Genomic DNA, 19,639 nt, shown 5'->3' on the forward strand with positions numbered 1-19,639 from the left:
GACATTATTACACGCCAGCTCTCATTCGGCCTCGTCATCCCATGCAGTAGGCCTTTATGCAGATGAGCGCACTGCCATGCGGAACCACCACTGTGTTTTCGTCGACGTTGTTAAGCAATCAGAAATGTTGCTGCAGGTTAGATGTCAGCTTATCTCGTTACTATCTACTGTGGAAGCCAGTTATTATAGTCATTCTTGTAAATATTTTGTACTCTTTATAAATAGTCACTTGACTTTTGTGTCTGCCAAAGATTTTTCTAGGTTATCCTTTCTGTCCTCCTTCCAATTTTCTCTTCGTCATTTTTACACTTTGGAACCTACAGTATATGTACAGTGTTGTAAGAAATTGACGTCAAACTTCAGAAACATAAATTTAGATACTAATAATTTCGGAGTTATGTAGATACACTTAACAATAATGCTTACTTTATTTGGTCGAGAGACTTAGGGGAAGCATATTTAGGATAATAGGATCGTTTTGATTATGGTTCGTCGTATCGACGCAGAATGGGTAATTCTGCTTTATTTCAGCTGGAATATTCGTGGAATTCTGTTGGAGGATAGGTGATCGAGATTTTGGAACGTATGCAGATAATTGAGATTTGCGAATGAAGAATGATAGAGGGTGGAATTTTTGAATGGTTTAAGCTCTTGGAATATTTGAACTATCGAAATGCAGAGCAAGGTTTTAAGCGTACGTTTTTGAAATTCTTAATGATTTAATTATTCAATCCATTCGTTTGTCTCTCTGAATAGTAAAAGTTTTAAAACCTTTCAAATGTATCAGCTTATGAACCGTTCTATACAGATAATCTTATACTCCGCGGCAATAAAGTTTAAGCGTCATTAGAGGACTTTCACAGTCCCTAGTCATCGAATAAAGGTTACAGGTAAAAGTCTTAACCGTTACACTATGTTATAAGCGACAAATTGTTTTTGATTATGCAAATTACTATCAAACACGTAGACGATCATGTATATACAGCGATTACACACGATATCACAGATTTCTTTTGATGTAAATCTTCCTTTCATAGTGAGACCTCATTAGAAATATCTGATGCTTACACAAATCACTTTGACGCTTATTTCTGACAGCACTACAATTTGAAAAGAAATCCCAAATTTCTCAAAATATACGACATATTAATTTCATGCAATATCGAAGTCTCTCAATTTTATTAGACAGATGAAAAATATAAATTTTGATTGTTGATAAAATGGCTAGTACTGTACAGTCATTCCAGTGGTTAATTCTAATCTCCGTGCGCACCAACACGCGACAATTGTTATACATATGTTCGTAAAATTGTACACTCATCTCGATCTATTACAAATCACGCGAAATTGTCGCGTGTGTCGCGCAACGACATTGCACAGAATTGAAATTTTTTCACTCGTATCGAGCAGGAAGCGAGTGTTTCCCTGTCGATCGTTTCATGAATAGATAGTCCATGGTAAACACGTAACTGCATCCCTAATCAGCCAGGAGGGACGTGATTGACGCCGTTAATGCGAGTCGAGGTAACGATCGATACGGTTGAAAACGAACGATTTTCGTAGTGAGCAGGCTGATCACCCATCGAAATCCCTCTTTCACCCTCTCGTTTAGCTTCTACGGACTACAGTTATCGGATCGGCCATGAATATGAATGCCTGCGCGATCTATCCATCGATAATGATACCTTGTAATGGTAATAATGGTATCTATGAACAATAGGGCATCGTAATTTCGCACGGTTCGATGAGACGCGCGTTACCATGACGCTGCTGGAATATGGAAAGTGTCCGTCCCGTTGCATCGCAGTAATTCGTCTATGATCGATCGATTCTACCCCTTCAATTTGTACTTCCTCCTTTTCTTTTTTTGGCGATTATATAGAAAAGGCTCACATCTCGTTAATTTCATTGGCCTTGATATGCGTCGTCGAGGTCAGCATTCTGAGTAATTTTAATTATATATATATGAGGTGATATGTCGTGATAGGTACTGAAGAAACACTCAAATATACTTAACAATAAATATTTATTAACAATATATTCTGTGTGTACACGTGGCGTGTAAAACTAGCGGCTACTAATTTCAGTTCGCGATTACAAGTTCGAACTCGGGTCGATGCGTTTTGATATGCGATACAAATTCGGACGATGATTGCTTAAGATGTCGAGTAACTTGGATCCGTGACTGCTGCCAACTACCAACTATCAATTCGGACAGGCGTCAAACGACTTGCGTATTCCGAACTGGTCTGTTGCTTAGTTGGTACAAAGAATTCTGCCGGCAATCGTATGTCTGTGCCATAAACCATTTCGGCTGCCGTCGCCTTCAGGTCCTCCTTAATAGGTAGTATTCGTATGCCTAATAAAACTATTGGCAAGATTTCTAACACCCAGTTGCTCGTATCGTGGTATTAATCGTCCGAACTTGTATCGCATATCAAAACATATCCACCCGAGTTGTAATCGCGAACCGTGAACAGCGAGTTTTACCCCACGTGTACACACAGAATATATTGTTAATAAATATTTATTATTAAATCTATTCGAGTGTTTCTTCAGTACCTATCACGACATATCACACCTCAGAACTGGTGCCCCGACGTGATTTTCGTTCATTGTTTCCGTGTGCGTTTGTGAGAGAGTTCGGCATCTACGGATTTGTCTTTCGATGCGGGATAAAAGCATCGACGACCGCTTGCTGTCAAACCCGTGCAGATGTTGCGCGAAGTCTTCGATGTGGCGATGGATACACCCTGTCGGTACGGTGCGGGGCGTTCCGCATACGTTCGTAGGCCTCTGTTCCATTTTTTAGTATGATGTGTTGGCGATGATGCCCATGGAACTTTGCAATGGCCAACATCACTCCTGACTTGGTCATCGTCTCGTATCCTGTCACCTGCATTTGTGTGTCGATCGGAGGTGAGGTGTCGAGGTTTGTTAAAGATGGAAGGGCCGTTTTCCCGTGTTCGTCGTAGCGGTAGGTCTACCAGATTGCCACAGGTTTAGATTCGCGATGATGGGAGTAAGTCTCGGTAGCGCTATCACGGGTCACACCTTTCGCTGTCGATCACGTCGGGGTCACCAATTTGAGGAGTGTTGTCCGTGATAATTGTAACACTACTGGCTGTAGGATGTCGCTGATGGGGTACTGCTGTTTTTTCTTCCATATTTGATGCGTAGAAGAAAAACAGGACTCCGGTCGCCGGGATTCGAACCCGGGTCCCGAACCGTTTGTAGCCTAAGGCGCTAACCACTGCACTGCCGTCGTCCGACACTAGTTAGTGTCGAGTGGTGGTATTTGCTGTCAAGTGCCGCCACATATATAATCACCGTTGAGCTTTAATTTCTGAGATATAAATAGAAATTATTTTGACACTGTAGTATATTGTATCCTTCGGGTTCAATTTTCGGTTTGTCTTTGGGTTTGAACTTGTTTGGATGAGGTTTGGGTTAGATAATAAAGAAAAAGGTAATTACGATATATATGGAATTTGATGATATTTAATAATATAGAAAAGAGAGCACACCATTGATTTCATTGATCCTAGGAATATTATGCCGGGTATACGTATAGCAGAGTTTTTGTTTCGTCAATCGCATTTTGTAATATTGTAGATAACATTTTTCCAATTAAAGATAACGTACCATAAAATTCAATATAAAGTGTAATTATTTTTTTTAATTCTTACCTAAGCAAAACGTGGTATAAACCAGTTCAAACTCCAGAAACAGATTTTCTCGCATTGCTCGAAAGTTGAAGTCGAACAATAATTATACGTGTAAGCGAAATTGAGAATGTTGATCTTGACAATATATTTTAAGCTGATCAAAATCAGCGAGGTGTCCTCTACTCTAAATAAGTACCCTTTTTTTCTATTGCGTAGCGTGTGTAGTAGCGGAAAATGTACAGACGCGCACATGAAGTTCGTCGAACGGTTGACCGCGAGGCGAAACTCGCGATCCCTGTCGAGCATATTATGATGACGGCTTTGATGTTGGTAATGAGCGACAACTAGTTCCACCAGCAAGCGGAATTAGTGGCCGTGTAACTGTTGACTTCTAATGAAAGGTAATCATGGCTAGTGAGTAGAGTGCAGTTGCGACCGTTATGTTACATGTGGAATAGGTTGGATTAAAAATTGAAATACGTGTGCTTTGAGACGAGAAAAAAGGGAGATTTCACTGTCGACACATAAATCACGCAGAAGCTACACTGATAAATTCCATGAATTAGGCGATTAATGTAATATTGTTAGGATTATTACTAAGATTAACATTTTCTTGATCAATTATGGCTTTTCTTCGTGATAAGAAATTTCATGGTTTTTTGAGGAACTGTTGCTAATCTCATAACTTGCTACCGAAATTAGAAGTTTATGAAAAATGCAGTTGATATCCCATTACCCGTTATAAGCGATTATAACTTGGAAAATAAAAGGAGGGTAGGATAATAATACAACGCATCTAAATTTATGTTTTGAAAGCCATAATTTCCAGTAAAAACACTCCCCTTCCTAGTGGCTTTAATCCCATTTAGTTATCCTCTGAAAACATCGACACGTTAGAGAACGTAGCACACGGCTGGCGTATACATTCGCGGAATGGTAACGATAACATATGGCAGGGCGCGATATTCTTGGAAACAAAGCTGCGCTGATCGAAACGAGCGGAGGTGCGCGTGATCAGCAGCCATGACGAAAAGTTAACGCCGCTTAAACGCGATTTACATATCCGCGAGATTAAGAGCGCAGTCGTGTTCTCCACGAATGGTAGATTCGCTTCTACCACCCCTGTCTCACTCCCTCGCTGAGTTTGGTTCCCCTGACAGCGTCGGTGCTCGCGTAGAAATTCATTTTGACAATTCGACACCCCACGGCCGCCCGAGGCGGCGAGTTAAAAAAGAAACGGGGCTGAAGAAGAGAGGGGAGACGGGCTACTAGCGTCAGAAGAAAAAGATAAACGAGACACGAAAAGATAGAGACGCGGATAGAGACAGACGAATCGTCATAGGAGGTGGAGGGTTGCTGGTAGAGCATGCATGATGGTAGAGAAGGGTGGACGAGTGGATAGTACGAAACGGGTATGCATTCGAACAAGAACACGCTCCACTTTTGCTCCATTTGCAGATGTAGGTGGACTTGCGTGGGAGAAAAGGACAAACGTGTGCAACTGCTTTATCGATGTGTGCGTTACACGAGGGTGGGGGTGGTTGGAATTTGTAGTTGGGTAGACGACTCGAGCAAGATAGATAAGACAGGGACGGAGTTAGAAAGTTAGAACGAGACTAACCATACATACATAAGGGAAGGAAGATGGAAAAGTAAGGTTGGAAGGAAGGGCAGGACAAAACGGAAGGAAGAGAAGGAAAAAGAGAGAATGGGTGCGAGGGTGGAGGAAAGAAGGGAAGGAAAAAAGAGAAGGGATGAGGGTGAAAGAGGGATATCGAGTGCGTGTGAAAGAGAAGAGAAGAAAGAGAAAGAGGGAGAGGAGGGAAAGAGAGAAAGAGATGGAAAAGACATGGAGAGGATGATGCCAGCTACGTGAAAGGGGAATGCAGAGTTGCCAAGGTTACACCCACGTCATAACCACCCTATGGCCGCTCCACTAACCATCCCCCTCTTCTGGACCATTTTCCATCCCTGTCTCTTCAATTCTTACTGACGTACCTTCGATTTCCACCAACCTATCGCTGAATCGTAGTTGGCCTGTCCTTATCCATGTGCGTCTACTAAGCTTTCCTTAAAAGTTTCACAATAAATCCCCCACTCTACCGACCGCCATTCTGATTTATGGTGGGCCTGGCTCGTTAAAAACTCGCCATGGCTCTCTCTTCATGTTGTCGAAGTAACATCGTTTTGTCGTTCGTTTCTTTCTCGCCTTATTTGTAGGTGAAACCAGGCGATTTCTCATAAACGGTTGCGGATAAATTATTGCCAGCAGGTCGAATTTTTTATTGGTCTGCTTTTTTTAAAATGTATTTCAGCTTTTGCTTTTCGCATGAAAAAGTTATGATGCGAAAGGGCGAACCGGAATTGTAGAATAGATTTTTTTTTTTCATGCAAATCCAGTTTGCAAAAATTTATTTTCGATATTTTTCTCGTTTATATTTTATCGCGTTAATTTACGAACGATTTTATCTATGTATCGTATTTCTAACATTTTTTGGAAATGTGGAAACGAAATGAAAAATAAATTGAATTAGCAAACATTCGCAAATAACGATTTAATCTGCAAGCTTTGCTTTCGAATACTGTTTACAGTTCTATAGATAATTAATCTTACCTCAAGGGAGAGCCTACTGTTTCCCAAAGAAATCCCTCTCTAATTAAACGCATTCGTCTTCTTTTTCCGAGGAAAGTCCTTCGTTACGTCAAAGCGTTATCTTCGATAAGTCCACGATTAATTAAACACGAGCCACCGTGAAATTATAAGCGTCCTGTATAAAGTTAAACAGTGTCCACATCGTTGGAGAGCAAAGTAAAGCTTCTGTAGAACGTCAAACATCGATGTCGGACAGTAACCACTTGGTTTCTTAAAGTTCCTTTTATATCCTGTCTTCGTGTTCTTAACTTTCGAAATGACGCGACGACTACATTTCCCCTTTTAAAAACATTTCTACGATAAAATCTTTCTTTAGTATCTCCCTGAGCGTAAGCTTTTCTGCGAACCTTTTTCATTTTTGACGATCAAGATCCTGATGCACAATTAAGCTAATGTTATTACATTTTACAAGTCACGAATCAAAAATTAATTAACATCGATAAACTCTCTTATATAATTTCAACAACTGTAATAATAAAAGAGGTGACATTTTGTACAAATTGTAAATTACTTCCATCGTACTATTTGTTACGTAAAATTGTAAAATTCTAAAAAGAAAAAAGGCAATTGTCATGTCTCAATTTATAGAATGATATAAAGTACTACAAAGATGTAGTAATTTTAAGAGACAGATTTTGCTTAATATTTATAACCTCATACAGATATGTCACGTCTCGGCCAACATCGTTGTACGTGAACCATAGGTGGAATTTTCTTTTCCATTTACGTGCGACTGGTTTACGAACCACACGACTGCGGAAGATATAAGTCAAGCAAGACGTTTGATCTAGCTTGCAGCTGTCGGAAGACGGTCTCTTAAAGGAATATTCAAGACCCAATTCCCAACAGCTGCGGAGCAATTTTTAGGGAAACTTCTTCTGCATGTAAATAACCTTGCCATGCAAAATCGATTGTTATATCCGTATATGTCCGAAATAACAATTTTACAAGGTAGGATAATTTTGCTGGCCGTTAACGACGCGGAAAAATTTGCGTTAACATAATTTGGGTTTTCTCAAAATTTAATATATCCTTTCGAATAATCATCGAAAAAGAAACGCCACTATAATTCTTCCTTTATGACTTTATCAATAAGACTTCTTTCAATAATTAAAAAGTAATTAGATTAATAATAGATAATAATTATTAAGTATGATGTCATATGCTATTATCATCTACAGCATTATGTATTTGTATTATGATTTGCGTATTCCTTTACGAAAATCAAAGTGCTTCTAACGTTTATATGTATGTCGCAATATGCACAATAAGAGTTTCGTATAAAACATCGACTAGCGTTCTTCCCAATTAGGATATTAATTGGGGCATACCTGATTAAAATACAATATAAAATATAAAATAGATATAATATACAATATAGTAAAATAGAAATTTTGATTTTCCTTAAACACAGAAAACCACAAAATTCTACTAAAAATTCATTATATCCATTGTTATTTATCAAGAGAAAACGGAGATTCCATTACATTCGTTAAAGAACGAAATTCGTCACATGGATCAGCCTTTCTTAAAATATGTTCTCGTGCGATTACGAGTTTAATTGTAAGCGAATGCTACGTCGAGGCTGAATCGGCAATTAATTAAGCGGCTGTTCGACAGGCGAAGGGAAAGACCGGTTTAATTAATTGATAATCGGAGGAGATCGGTCTGCCGGAGATAGAGTAATCCGGGATTAGCCTTTCGCCGTGTCTGAATAGATTCGGCCGACGATGATGTTCTTCTTGCAAGACTCAAACCCAAATATTTGTTTTAATTGGCAAGATTGCATAGGACTAACGGATCACGTTAAAACGGTGAAAATTAAAGGACAAAGCTTCGTTCCATTTTCATTTCTAGGGAATTTGCATGAGCTTCATCTCGTATACCCATTCCCCTCACGGAGCTGCTGGCTGCAAAAATGTAACTTTTAGCCGGGTGTCCGCGGCTAAAATTTAAATTATGCACCCTTCACGCTTGTCATGCTTCAAAAGAACTTTTCGGCAGTGTGTGCTTCAAACGACGTGTCACGTGCGAACGACACTTGTACTTCCGCAGTGGGTTGAGAGCGGCCATGGTTTTTTGAAATTATCACCAACACGACGAGCAAAATTTGAGAGAAAGAGGAGGAACGATGTGCCAACGACGATGATGTCGATGGGGGTTTTTGATATTTTTATTCTTTTATTCGGATTTTCGAACTCCGAATGAAAGAAGGTCTACCGAATTAAGAGTAATGTTGCATAAAAGAACGTTTCATAGCTACCAAAGAAAAGATGATTAGCAAAGATGGTGCTTTGAAATTCTCGTTGACACGATTGCACACGAATGAAATTTTACATACAATTTTTTCGTTCATCACATTAAATTGGTGATAAGAATAACGATAGGGAGGCTGGATGTTTTCATTGTTTCGTTTAAATTTTGCAATTTATTAAAGCTGAGAAGAGTCTAGTTATTCGAGCATGATGTGGCGTAGAAGAAAATTTCATAGCGATTAAAGGCACGATGATCGGCGGAACGGGGAAGACCGTATACGGCTTAAAAACAGGCTGCTAAATGAAGTGCCTCGAGCTCTGCAGCAAATTAACTTCTTTATGACCTCTGCCGAAGAAAGCATCTCGTAAGCAGCTTAAAGAGAGAGAGAGCGTCTCGTGAGCTTCTAAAAAAATTGAGCTGCTCTTTTCTTCTTCGTTGAGGATTAGTAACGAGAAGAACATCTTTGATAATGTATATCCTTCATAAAATAATTCTAATTAATTTCATGGAATATTCTGTTTGCTTCCTTGAAGAATCATAAATTAAAGCCTCGTTTATCATCAAATATCGATTTTTTGATTGTTTAATTATTGATTTTCAAAGTCAATAAAAATTCGAAGGTAATCATTCCACGTCAAATCAAATTTTCCCTTAAATTACCGAGGATATTGGCAGAATAGTATCCATTAACTCGAGTTTTACGGTGGATGAAAGTTTCGAACCCGATTTGAGGCGCAAGTGAGGTTTCGCGCTTTCAGGAGAAACAGGTTGTTTTTCATCGTGTCTGACGGACGAGCAGTGGAATGCGATGCATTTATCATGGCGTCGCTGCTTCCCGGAAACTTGAGGTAAACATTTATCGTTCGCAACTCCGACAGGTCCACACTTGCTGGAAAAGAGGTGAACCAAAAGGGAAGGGTGGGTTATGTAAGTTGGGAGGGGTTGAAAAGAAGGGGAGGGTGAGAAAGAGACAGGGAGAGGATTGGTCCGAACGAAAGACCAAAAGGACGGCATCCATATTTCCCCAACAAAGCAAACAAACGGTCTCGTTCTCTTCTTGAAATCCTTCAGCCTCGCCTCATTGTTCATCATTGTGATGTGCCACAAAAGAAGGGGATGCGAGAAGAGAAGAAAAACGAGAGTGAGCCAACCGGACGAATTTCGCGTTTCTCACTTTCGAGTGCTCGCATTCATTGCACGTTGTGGAAGGTCCTGGCCTAGTTTCCCTTCGAGCGAAATATGAAAGTATTAGAGTCCTTGAGAAGAAAGCTACAGTTTCAACTTGAAATTGTTCAAGACGGGAGAAAATTGCGTGGAATGCTATTTTGGATACGGAAAAATTCAGGATATCTTTTCGCGCGATTTCCTTTCTTTTCTGTCAGTGTTTACACAAATTCATATATTTTCAAATACAGACGAACACCTGCAACTTGAATGAAAGAATGTTTTATTTTCCAAATGCAATAATAATAGCATGTACTTCATTTTTGATATTTTGTATATTTTTGCATTCGTTTATATCCACATACATTTCGATGTATTTACAATTGTCGTAAATGCATAAATACCTTCAATGTACCTATGTACAACAGAGAATTACACCGATCTCTTCGTAGATCTTAGAGTAAAAGCGTTTCAGTGATCGATCCCCCGTGAACTCGAGATTTTTCTTCCAATTATGGTATCGTGTTTATTTTCCTTTGGTTCAGCCTCTCTCCGATGGAGAGCTCCCAACTTCTTTCTCGGTGGGTTTGTATCATATTACGACATCGCTGAAAGCGTTTCCAAAGAGAGAACCAATATGGAAGGGAAGGAAAAGAGTATCGCGTGGTCGAATTTAGGGTAGGGAAGAACGGAGCAGCGAAGGGGCGGAGAAAAAAAGGTCTACTTTCGTAAATGGCACAAAAATATCGTGACTCGTCGAGGTTCTAGGCTAAATCGTCTTTTCTATCTGTATGGAGAATTTCGTGTTGGAGGCTACTGATGGCACAGGAGGGGACAGAGCGGTGACGAATTACGTACGAGGCGAGGACGAGAAAAGAGAGCAATATCTCCTAAAGTGGTCTAAGAATGCCGCTTAAATGACGTGTCTCGGTCGGTCGTGTTTCCACTTCATATACGAGGCCTGTGTGCAACGTGCGCTGCTGTTGTCTCTTCGCTCGTTTTATCCAGGACCTCTGGAAACGTAATATCCTTCGATGTGGCGGACAATGGGCTTATTGCATTTCGCTGATGAATCATTCGCGAATTGTATTTCCGCGGAAGAATGCAAGTGCCTACGTTCTTTTTTAATTTTGTTTGTCAGTTAGCTCCTATTGTTCGATGAACACTTTCTTGAAGTTTTCAAAAATTTTTGTTGTTGGTCTATATTATGCGTATCATTTTTTTATTAACCTTCTATATAGCTATATAGCGTTTCACTGTGACCTAAAAGTATAAGCGACAGTCATAAACAAATAAAACGAGGATTAAACAATGTAGGTAGATGGATCTATAACTTTCAAGTTATGCGATGTTATCAAGGGTTAAAGATGAGAGAAGATAAAAGACTTCGGTTATCGACATATTAAAAATATAATATATTAAATACATAGTACCTTCTTCGTTTTTGTTACTTAATTGAAGCACTGTTGAAACAAGTGTAGCATAATTTTCTAATTGACAGCATAACTTAAGAACACGTCTGCTATAAAACTTTCAACAACGAAGTTTCCCGTTACTACGTAATTCCAATGCAAGTTTCTTATTGTACTTTAAAACAAACTCTATTCTTCATCGAAGTTTTAGCATATTCGCTGAAAAAAGAAACAAGATGTAAACCCTGTTTAATCTTTTGGATTATAAGTTCTTCACCTCAAATTCTGAAAGCGATGTTCCTCTGGAACAACAAATTAAATATGATTGTACAATAAAATCAGCGAATTATCCTATAGAATATTGATGTGATATGATATATATTGATACGTAACATATTACTGTTGTTTTCGAATTTCTCAATAAATCAAGACACTTCGCTTTTTCCCGGGTCAATATCGCGCGAAACTCCTATTCAACGTGTTCAAAGCGCGCAACTCTTGAACTCAATCTCCATGGTAAGAGAATTTCCGTCTGAAAGAAGAGCCTAGAAGGGACAAGAGACAAGATGAAAAAGGAGCACGTGCTTGCAGGGAAATTCAGCTAGGTCGAGGACGACCCACTTTCGTTCAAGCATAGAAACCTCATCCTTGCCAGGGTTTCAGATTAAATCGCATTTCCCTGATCCTGCCTGGAACACGTTCCACGAGACAACTTATGAAGATGAATCACTCGCGGAGATAACACGTTATGAGATAACGTTCGCCCCAGAGAAAAAACGATGTCGCCGTGTTACACCGTGTAATCCCGTGCACTTGAAATTGAATAAAAACAACGACGCTGGAGTAACTGTAATCCTCTCGTTCCCTTGGGAATTTTCCTTCAAACGATTACACGAATTGACTTCGAGAATATCGGTGTGAGATAAAGGCTAAGGATAAATCGTTGACTTCTTTGATCTATTGATCCTTTTTCGATTTCTTTTTAACAAGAGATGAACTTCTCTTTTAACAAGGAACACGATAATATTTTTACAGGCTTGATTCTCTTTTATTTATATTATTCACCTTTATTCACCTTTTTTTTAAATAAGTGTCAGTCATTGTTAGATATTATTGATAAAACTGTTCTTTTTTTTTTATTAAATTTACACTAGCTTAGCTAGTTCATAGCGTCCGGATCGTTAAAAACATATTTTACCGAAAATAAGCGTCTTGATATTCCAACAAGCGTTACGATAATAAATTGCTTTCATTATTCCATTTCAACGAAACCATTTTATCATTTGGCAAAGAAATACGCATCTTAGCTATGACGATAAAACAGCGATTTCTCGCAACAACGGTAAAAACAGAAATACATTTCATGGCATAAATTCATGTTCTTTCAACCGCGGTATAATTCCAGCCTCTACCGCGAGCGTTCGCTAAGGAAAATACAAAAGACACAATATAATTTCTTCGCGTACCCAACCTCTCGCAATCCTAACCCTCTCTGGACGCAATCTCAGCCCTCGAAACAAAAGTAACCAAAAGGAAGGAAAGGAAGAAAACGAAAACAAAAATTAAGGGGCACAGACGGTCGTAACTGGAATTGGTGGACGAGTCCGGGAGACACGGGGATGTTCTCGCGCTTATTTTCATTCCCTGGGACCGCTCGGTGTGTTTACGAGCACCCAAATGGCAGTCTTAAGTTTCTCCGCGAATTTCGTTGATACGTCCAGACCGAGGGGCCAAACGGAAGGGCGAATAATCCTGAAATTTGTGGCGGCCAGACGAACTGAGAAGAATGGCGCGATGACTCCTGACGGGAGCATGCAATCCCGATATGAGGAGCGGCCGTAAAACGAGATGAGGAGAACAAAGTGGGGTTGCTGGCCTCTCTGACTTGTCGTTGACGTTCGTGCAATATTCGAAGAACGTCGGCTTCAAAAGAGGCCGGACCGACGGAATAGCGAGAACAGAAGCTGCCAGCCAAGCACAGGAAATTGCATATTCCGTCTGATGCAACGCCCACGTACAACGCCTCCATTTTGTCGTTCTCTGTGTTCCGTCGCCGGATTTCATCAGCCTTGGAGGGACTCATCGTCACCTGATCGACGATAAACGTAACCAACCAGTCATCGCTTCTCGTTTGTGGCCGGTGGAATCATATTTTATATTTCCAAGTATATCTTAAACGGCCATAATGCTGGATTATATAGCTCAGTTTGAAGGTTTATGGCTAGTATCATCTATTGGCAGTAATTTATTGCTCATAAAATTAACCTTGGTATAATACGAAATGTAATATACGTAGTGGTATAAAGCTGTCCACTGCTACTTTTCATAAGATAGTGTTCTGCATTCGTTATTATGAAAAATAGATTTTATTTTTTGGGATCGTGAAAATATATCGTGGCAGAGAATAAATTTAATTAATTATTAAATTACACGGATGATACTTTTAAAAGTTGGAATACTAACAATGCTTACAGTGCTTACGTGCAAAGTTTTTGTAGCAAATAGCCAAGAACTACTTGTTGCTGTCTTTACAATAGACTCGTGAACATGACCGATGATAGTTCCAGAAGTTGTCAAAAGAGTGCACCATGCTCACACGAAGCGCCACTTCTAGTCATGATTAATGATACACACAGTCTATAAGGATGGTTAACATACTTCTAAGCTCATACCGCAGCTGAGCGTTTGAAGTATACTCGTGAAAGACTCGTAGTCTTGAAATCATAATCATAATCGTAGTCACAACCATAATCATAATCGTAACCATAATTCCAGCCATAAACAAAATCGGAATCTCCAAAATTTTAATGCTGGCTATTTACAAACTAGAAACTAACTTTTATTAATTCCGCAAAAATAAGGTATAGACGTGTATATTATACTCTAGTTATCAAAAATATTAAAAAAAAAGTATTTTAAATTTTGTCAAACGTAATTCATGAAATATGTTCTGCTCTTTACAAAGTAGAAATCAATTTTCATTGACTTCATAAAAATAAATACATCGGCATCATACATTTCCAATTGAAAATAAAATAAAATGAATATCATCGATCGTTAAAATGGATATTATTCCATAAATACAATCGTTGTCAAAGAACGCTAATATGCATTTTCTTCTTCTTCTTTAACGTTTGAGTCTCGCTACGATGTACATAGTTGGTACAATGCAAACATAGTCAACCATGTCGGGAATTTACGTTGCACGCGAAACTAGACCGATCGAATATGGAAAATACAAGTGACGGGAAATCAAACTGATTTTGCATGCGTGAAAATGTTTGTCACCGTCCTTCCGACGAGCGGTTACCGACTCTGGACAATATTTGCAAGTACAACAAGAACGAGGCCAGTGTTATTAGTCAAACAACACCGTAGTTGGAAGATCGTGGAAAGTGCCGGGGATAGAATCTGATGAAAAATGTGATGAGCATGGTAATCTGACCGCGCGGCTAAATATTTAACGCTGCCAACGCGTTACGTATCCAGGTACTTCTTTGATCTTGGAAGAAATTTCTCGACTGAAGAAAGAAAGTCATATAGACAGAACGATGCCACGCAATAATTAGTAAAATGAAGATTATTTGAGGAAAACATGTTTTATTGAAGTCACATCGACTGTGTATTTATTGTTTTATTATTTTTTAATTAAATAACACTGTATTATAAATATTGTTAATATTATATCTTCAATAATACAGAATGTTTCTACCAAACAACGACTCGCTATTTTAGCTACTAAATATTTGGCAACAATATAAAACGCTCTGTTGTCATTATTGCATTATTCCAGAATTTTATATTAACTTTTCTGAGCGAATTGATAATGTAGAATTTTTCCATTAACCTTCTCACTGCTGAATATTTATTTCTGTGGTAAGACGCTCGGTGGTGAATAAAATAAATATTTCAATTGTTCCATTATACACTATGTGAAATCCATAAATTTACGAGTTACTCGTGGTAGGATATGCATTTCACAGAATGTGTTATTCCGGTTTCAGCAGTGAAAGGGTTAAACTACAAATTAGCAATTTAATTACCACATATCTGACACTGTAAAACATTCTGTCGCCATTAAATTTTTCGGAATTTCACATTAAATAAACATAAAATTATCGTCCATAATGCGGATTCTGCGAGAGCGCTAATTACCCGAACGATAATTACAGGCGACCACGGTGTTCTCTAATCATCGAACGCCTCATCAGCGAAAGCTGGCAGTACGTTAATTACATTCGCGCAGCCGCCTAGCTATCTTTTCTTTATTCCACGGTAGCGTATCGCGTACATTACGGCGAAAAAATCGCGGAACGTAATGCAGAGAAGATGCTTTTAAATAGGATGAAATCTGCGAGAAGCCGGCGGGAAGGTTCGAGACAAAGGAAACGTGTACCATGGAGGGTAACGCTCTCTATGTTGGGTAATAAATTAAAAAGAATGTAAAACAGACCCGCGGGATTATTATTCCTCCCTGTGGCCAAGATTTATACGATATTCCGTTTTTCATTTCCACTTTCTTGCCGGCGGCGTAATTGCCGTCGCAGACAATTTTTATCTCGCCCTCTGATCGCAAAAATCATTAATAAAAGCGGGTATCTTTGGCAAATATTCCTGGTATTCGTCTGCTGAATTCCACAATCCTAAATATGGCTATAACGTTCACGTTTTATTGAAAATCAATCTGTGGAAAAAAACAAAAGTATCTGTTGTAATAAGGCAGCTTGAAAGTTAGATTTTCGAACCCAGCAGACTCTTTCCAGTTTTACTTATTTTCCATTAGAATATTCATTTTTAGTTATAAAGTGACATAAAAATGAAAAAAGTCAACGAACATGTACTTATCGTTATCATGATTTTTTTATAATTATCATTCGTAATATGATTTCCTAGATTGTAGTTAATCCGCGTTATTGGTCCTTTAAATGAAGTAGCATGACATCTTGTCGAGATATTTAGACTGTAAAATTGTGTGGCGGATCGGTACCAACAGGGCGCCGACAGGTCGAGGCATCAACGCGGTCGTAACACCTCCCGGGCGATCCGCGGGTACCAACCGCCAACACCAGAGGGCTACTACGACGACAACGAATCTGTGTCTCGCTAGCGGTCGAATATACGGTGTCACGATACAAATACCGCACCTAGCGAGACTCCCTTTACGTCAAAGGCAGGGACTACCGGGTATAGCCTTACTGACGAGTCCACCGGAAGTCCCGGGACGAAACGCAAATTCTCTTTTCACCTGGCAGCAACATTACCACCAAAATTGCAAAAAGTAGAATGCAAAATTCAATCGATGCCGTTATTGAGTTTTATTGTTACATTTACATTGTTCTCTATTTAATATCAATAAATGTTTGAGCGGTATTTGTAAGTATTTATCTTTATGATAATAAAAAACTGTGTGTTCAAAAATCTTCCATATAAATGATCATAATTGAAATCACTTCTATAGTTTTAGTAATATCAGTGTTAAATACTTTACCAAAAAAAAGAAAAAAGAAAAAGAATTTCCCATAAAAAATAAGAGTACAGCAGAGTAAGAAAGAAGAGAAAAGACACGCGGTAAGTTCTAAAGCATTTCATGTTATTCACACTAAACTTTTCTTCGAGGAAACTTACGTCGTTGTTACATCACGGGGATCTCGCGAAAATACCGTGCCGCGGTTTTGTTGAAGATCCTTCGACAGGCAACGAGACCTCTCTTAGTTTCCGGAACACGTATTGCACATCCCTTCGTAGCTCGTCGCCAGCAACCCCTTTTGAATTATTAATTTCAACATCCCACGTTATACCGGATCGACCATTTCCAGTGACCTTCGCAGATTTTTCACCACGCTGAAAATTCTAACGGGTCACTAAAAATTCCAAAGCGAGTTGTGCACATGGTAGGAACGGAAAATTCCCTCCGCAAAGCTGATCTTTCGCTTTTGACATTCCACCAGTCGAACTAGCAACGCGACATTTTTACCAATGTAAATTAACGTTGGCGGAAGAGTTTCTCATATCGTGCGGCCATATCCCAGGGATTTCACAGGCGACCTACTTCCAGCAGGTATTCTCGAATGGATGTCAAGAGGATCGATCAACGAACACCACGGCCATATGTTTTTTCATCCCGCGTGGCAAACACGCACGTGTGGAGGACGCGCGCGAGTGGTAATTGTGCTCGATATTGCGAGCAGTGAATTTTCCTAGATTTATCGGCGCGAGTTAAACGAGTAATAGGGCGATGTCGTGTGCCTTTATGGAAATTCGTTACATCGATTACGGCCGGAACGTTTAAGCCCCTGTCGCGACCTGTCGATTTTCGCGGATCAACCGCGTCCCCGGTATTTGCACAGCGGAAAGTCAAACTTGTGGCACGAGAACGTTGCGCGTGAATCTGTGTAGGTTGTGTAGCGTACTCCAAGATATATCTAGGATGACTGGCTGAGCTCTAGTTTGCCAATTTGCTCGGTATTAAATTCGGAGCGCACCCGAAGTTTCGAATTCTTTCCGCTGTGGAATGCGATTTTAAAACTTTCTGCACGATCATCCAGTTTGACTGTAATAAAATAGGGGTGGAGCGTAGAGGGCACTGTAATTGTTTGAATGGAAATTTATGATTGGATATAATGATAGTTAATTTGGGAAATTTTCTCTCGATAAATTATATCATGTACGTGTGATGCTTTGAAATTAAACGAATAAAACAAATCTCTAGTTAACTTCTATTTTCTTAATTATATTAACAAAGATATTAATCTGCAGTCGATGAATCGCGTTTTCAAGCAAACTAAACGTCAGTAGTCTGTCCAAATTTTATTTTCCCATTCCACAATTTTACTCGTATCTGACTTAACCTTTTACAAAACAATCCCTTTCTTATCTGAATATAATAGAAACTATACCAAAAAATTCTATCGCTGTTCTATAAAATTTCTTTCATAGTCTTGCGGATGAAATTTAAAGGTTCTAAAGAGAAGTTAAAGTAGCAGAAGAAAGAATCGTTCGATTTTTGGTGATAGTCTCGATTCCGCAGTTCACGTGTTAGTTTGCAAACTTGATGAACAGGTTTAAGGGGGCGGGTTAGTTGCACGCAACGAGCACGTGAATTCTATTTATCGGTCGAAACAGAAGTAGAGGTGGATGGTTCCGGGGTTAACTGGATCAGCGTGTAGCCCATTTCGCGACGGGACCAGGCTCTAACCGCGGCTTAACCCGATTTATGCTTCGCAGCTTCCGCGTTCGTGTGCTATTAACATAGAGCTACGACCGGGAATACGTAAAGTCCCGACGCAGAAGTCGATGAATTTAGGTATGAAATTGCATTTTAAACCACCCCGACAGGAGCGCCCACCAGATTCGATTATCATTGATTCCCTGGCGCTGCTGCGAGTCGGTCACCGGAAACCGATCGGTACCAGCGCGCCTGCACCGTCCCGCTATATTATTTTCCGTTTCGCGTGCGACAAATTGCAGAGAACAACAACTGCCCCGATTTGTGATTTTTCTCGTGATCGCTGTTCATTTTGCCATACGTCTGCCTTTTTCTTTCTTTCTCTTTACTTTTGTATGAGTGTGTTTGATTTGAGTGTATATATGTATATATGGTTAGATGTTTTGGTGATCATTCAGAATAGAATATGGCTCACCGATTTTCTATAATTCGACGATTTTTCTTTCTCAATTATATTAAGGACGATGATCAATGAACCAAGCTAGATTTAGCCGTATAAAAATGCAATAGTTGTCAAATGGTCACATACGTCATAGTGCAATATCATTATGTGATTATTTTATCTTTTGATTTCTGTTCCCGTATTGCTTAGTTTCATCGTCCAGTTTCATGGCAAAGAACATGAAACTGTAGGCACCTGTAGATTCCTTATCTAAAATGCATTAGATAGCAGTCAGAGCGCGTATTGAGTGCGCGTATTATTTAACGAAATCGATATATGTGTAGAACAGGTATGTTCTTTATCCATTATTGAATAATAGTTTCTACATAATGGAAAAGAAATTTCTGTTTCAAATTTCAATTCGATGAAACATTAATAGAAGTGAAGAATACAAGTGCAGTTCCGCACTTTCTTTATTTTCGTCACTATTAAATGGAAAAGAAGCAAAACAAATAAGATAGTGATTTGAAAAAAGACTTGTCACTGAAGGGATTTATGAACAAAGAAATAACAACCGATACTCGATACCAGTTAGTAGGATCGTTTCAAACTGTTATCCGGAGGCTACAGAGAAATTTCTCATTAAAAGTTTGCCCAAGAGTTAGGTCGACATCTATTGTCACTTATCGCTTTTCCCCAGTTTCTTTTTTAAAAAGAAAAGAAAAGAAAAAAATAATAGCCAGAGACACTTTGGCGGGTCGAGGAGCCCTAACGAGTTCTTAATTTTAGATTTCTTTACGCCCTCTGGTCAGGGGTTGATGGACAATGAGTCGCTTCAATTATCGCAATTAAAATATTCATTACATCCTTCCTCATTAC

This window comes from Bombus bifarius, unplaced genomic scaffold (assembly GCF_011952205.1).
Source record: "Bombus bifarius isolate JDL3187 unplaced genomic scaffold, Bbif_JDL3187 scf7180000008166, whole genome shotgun sequence".
NCBI lineage: Eukaryota > Metazoa > Arthropoda > Insecta > Hymenoptera > Apidae > Bombus > Bombus bifarius.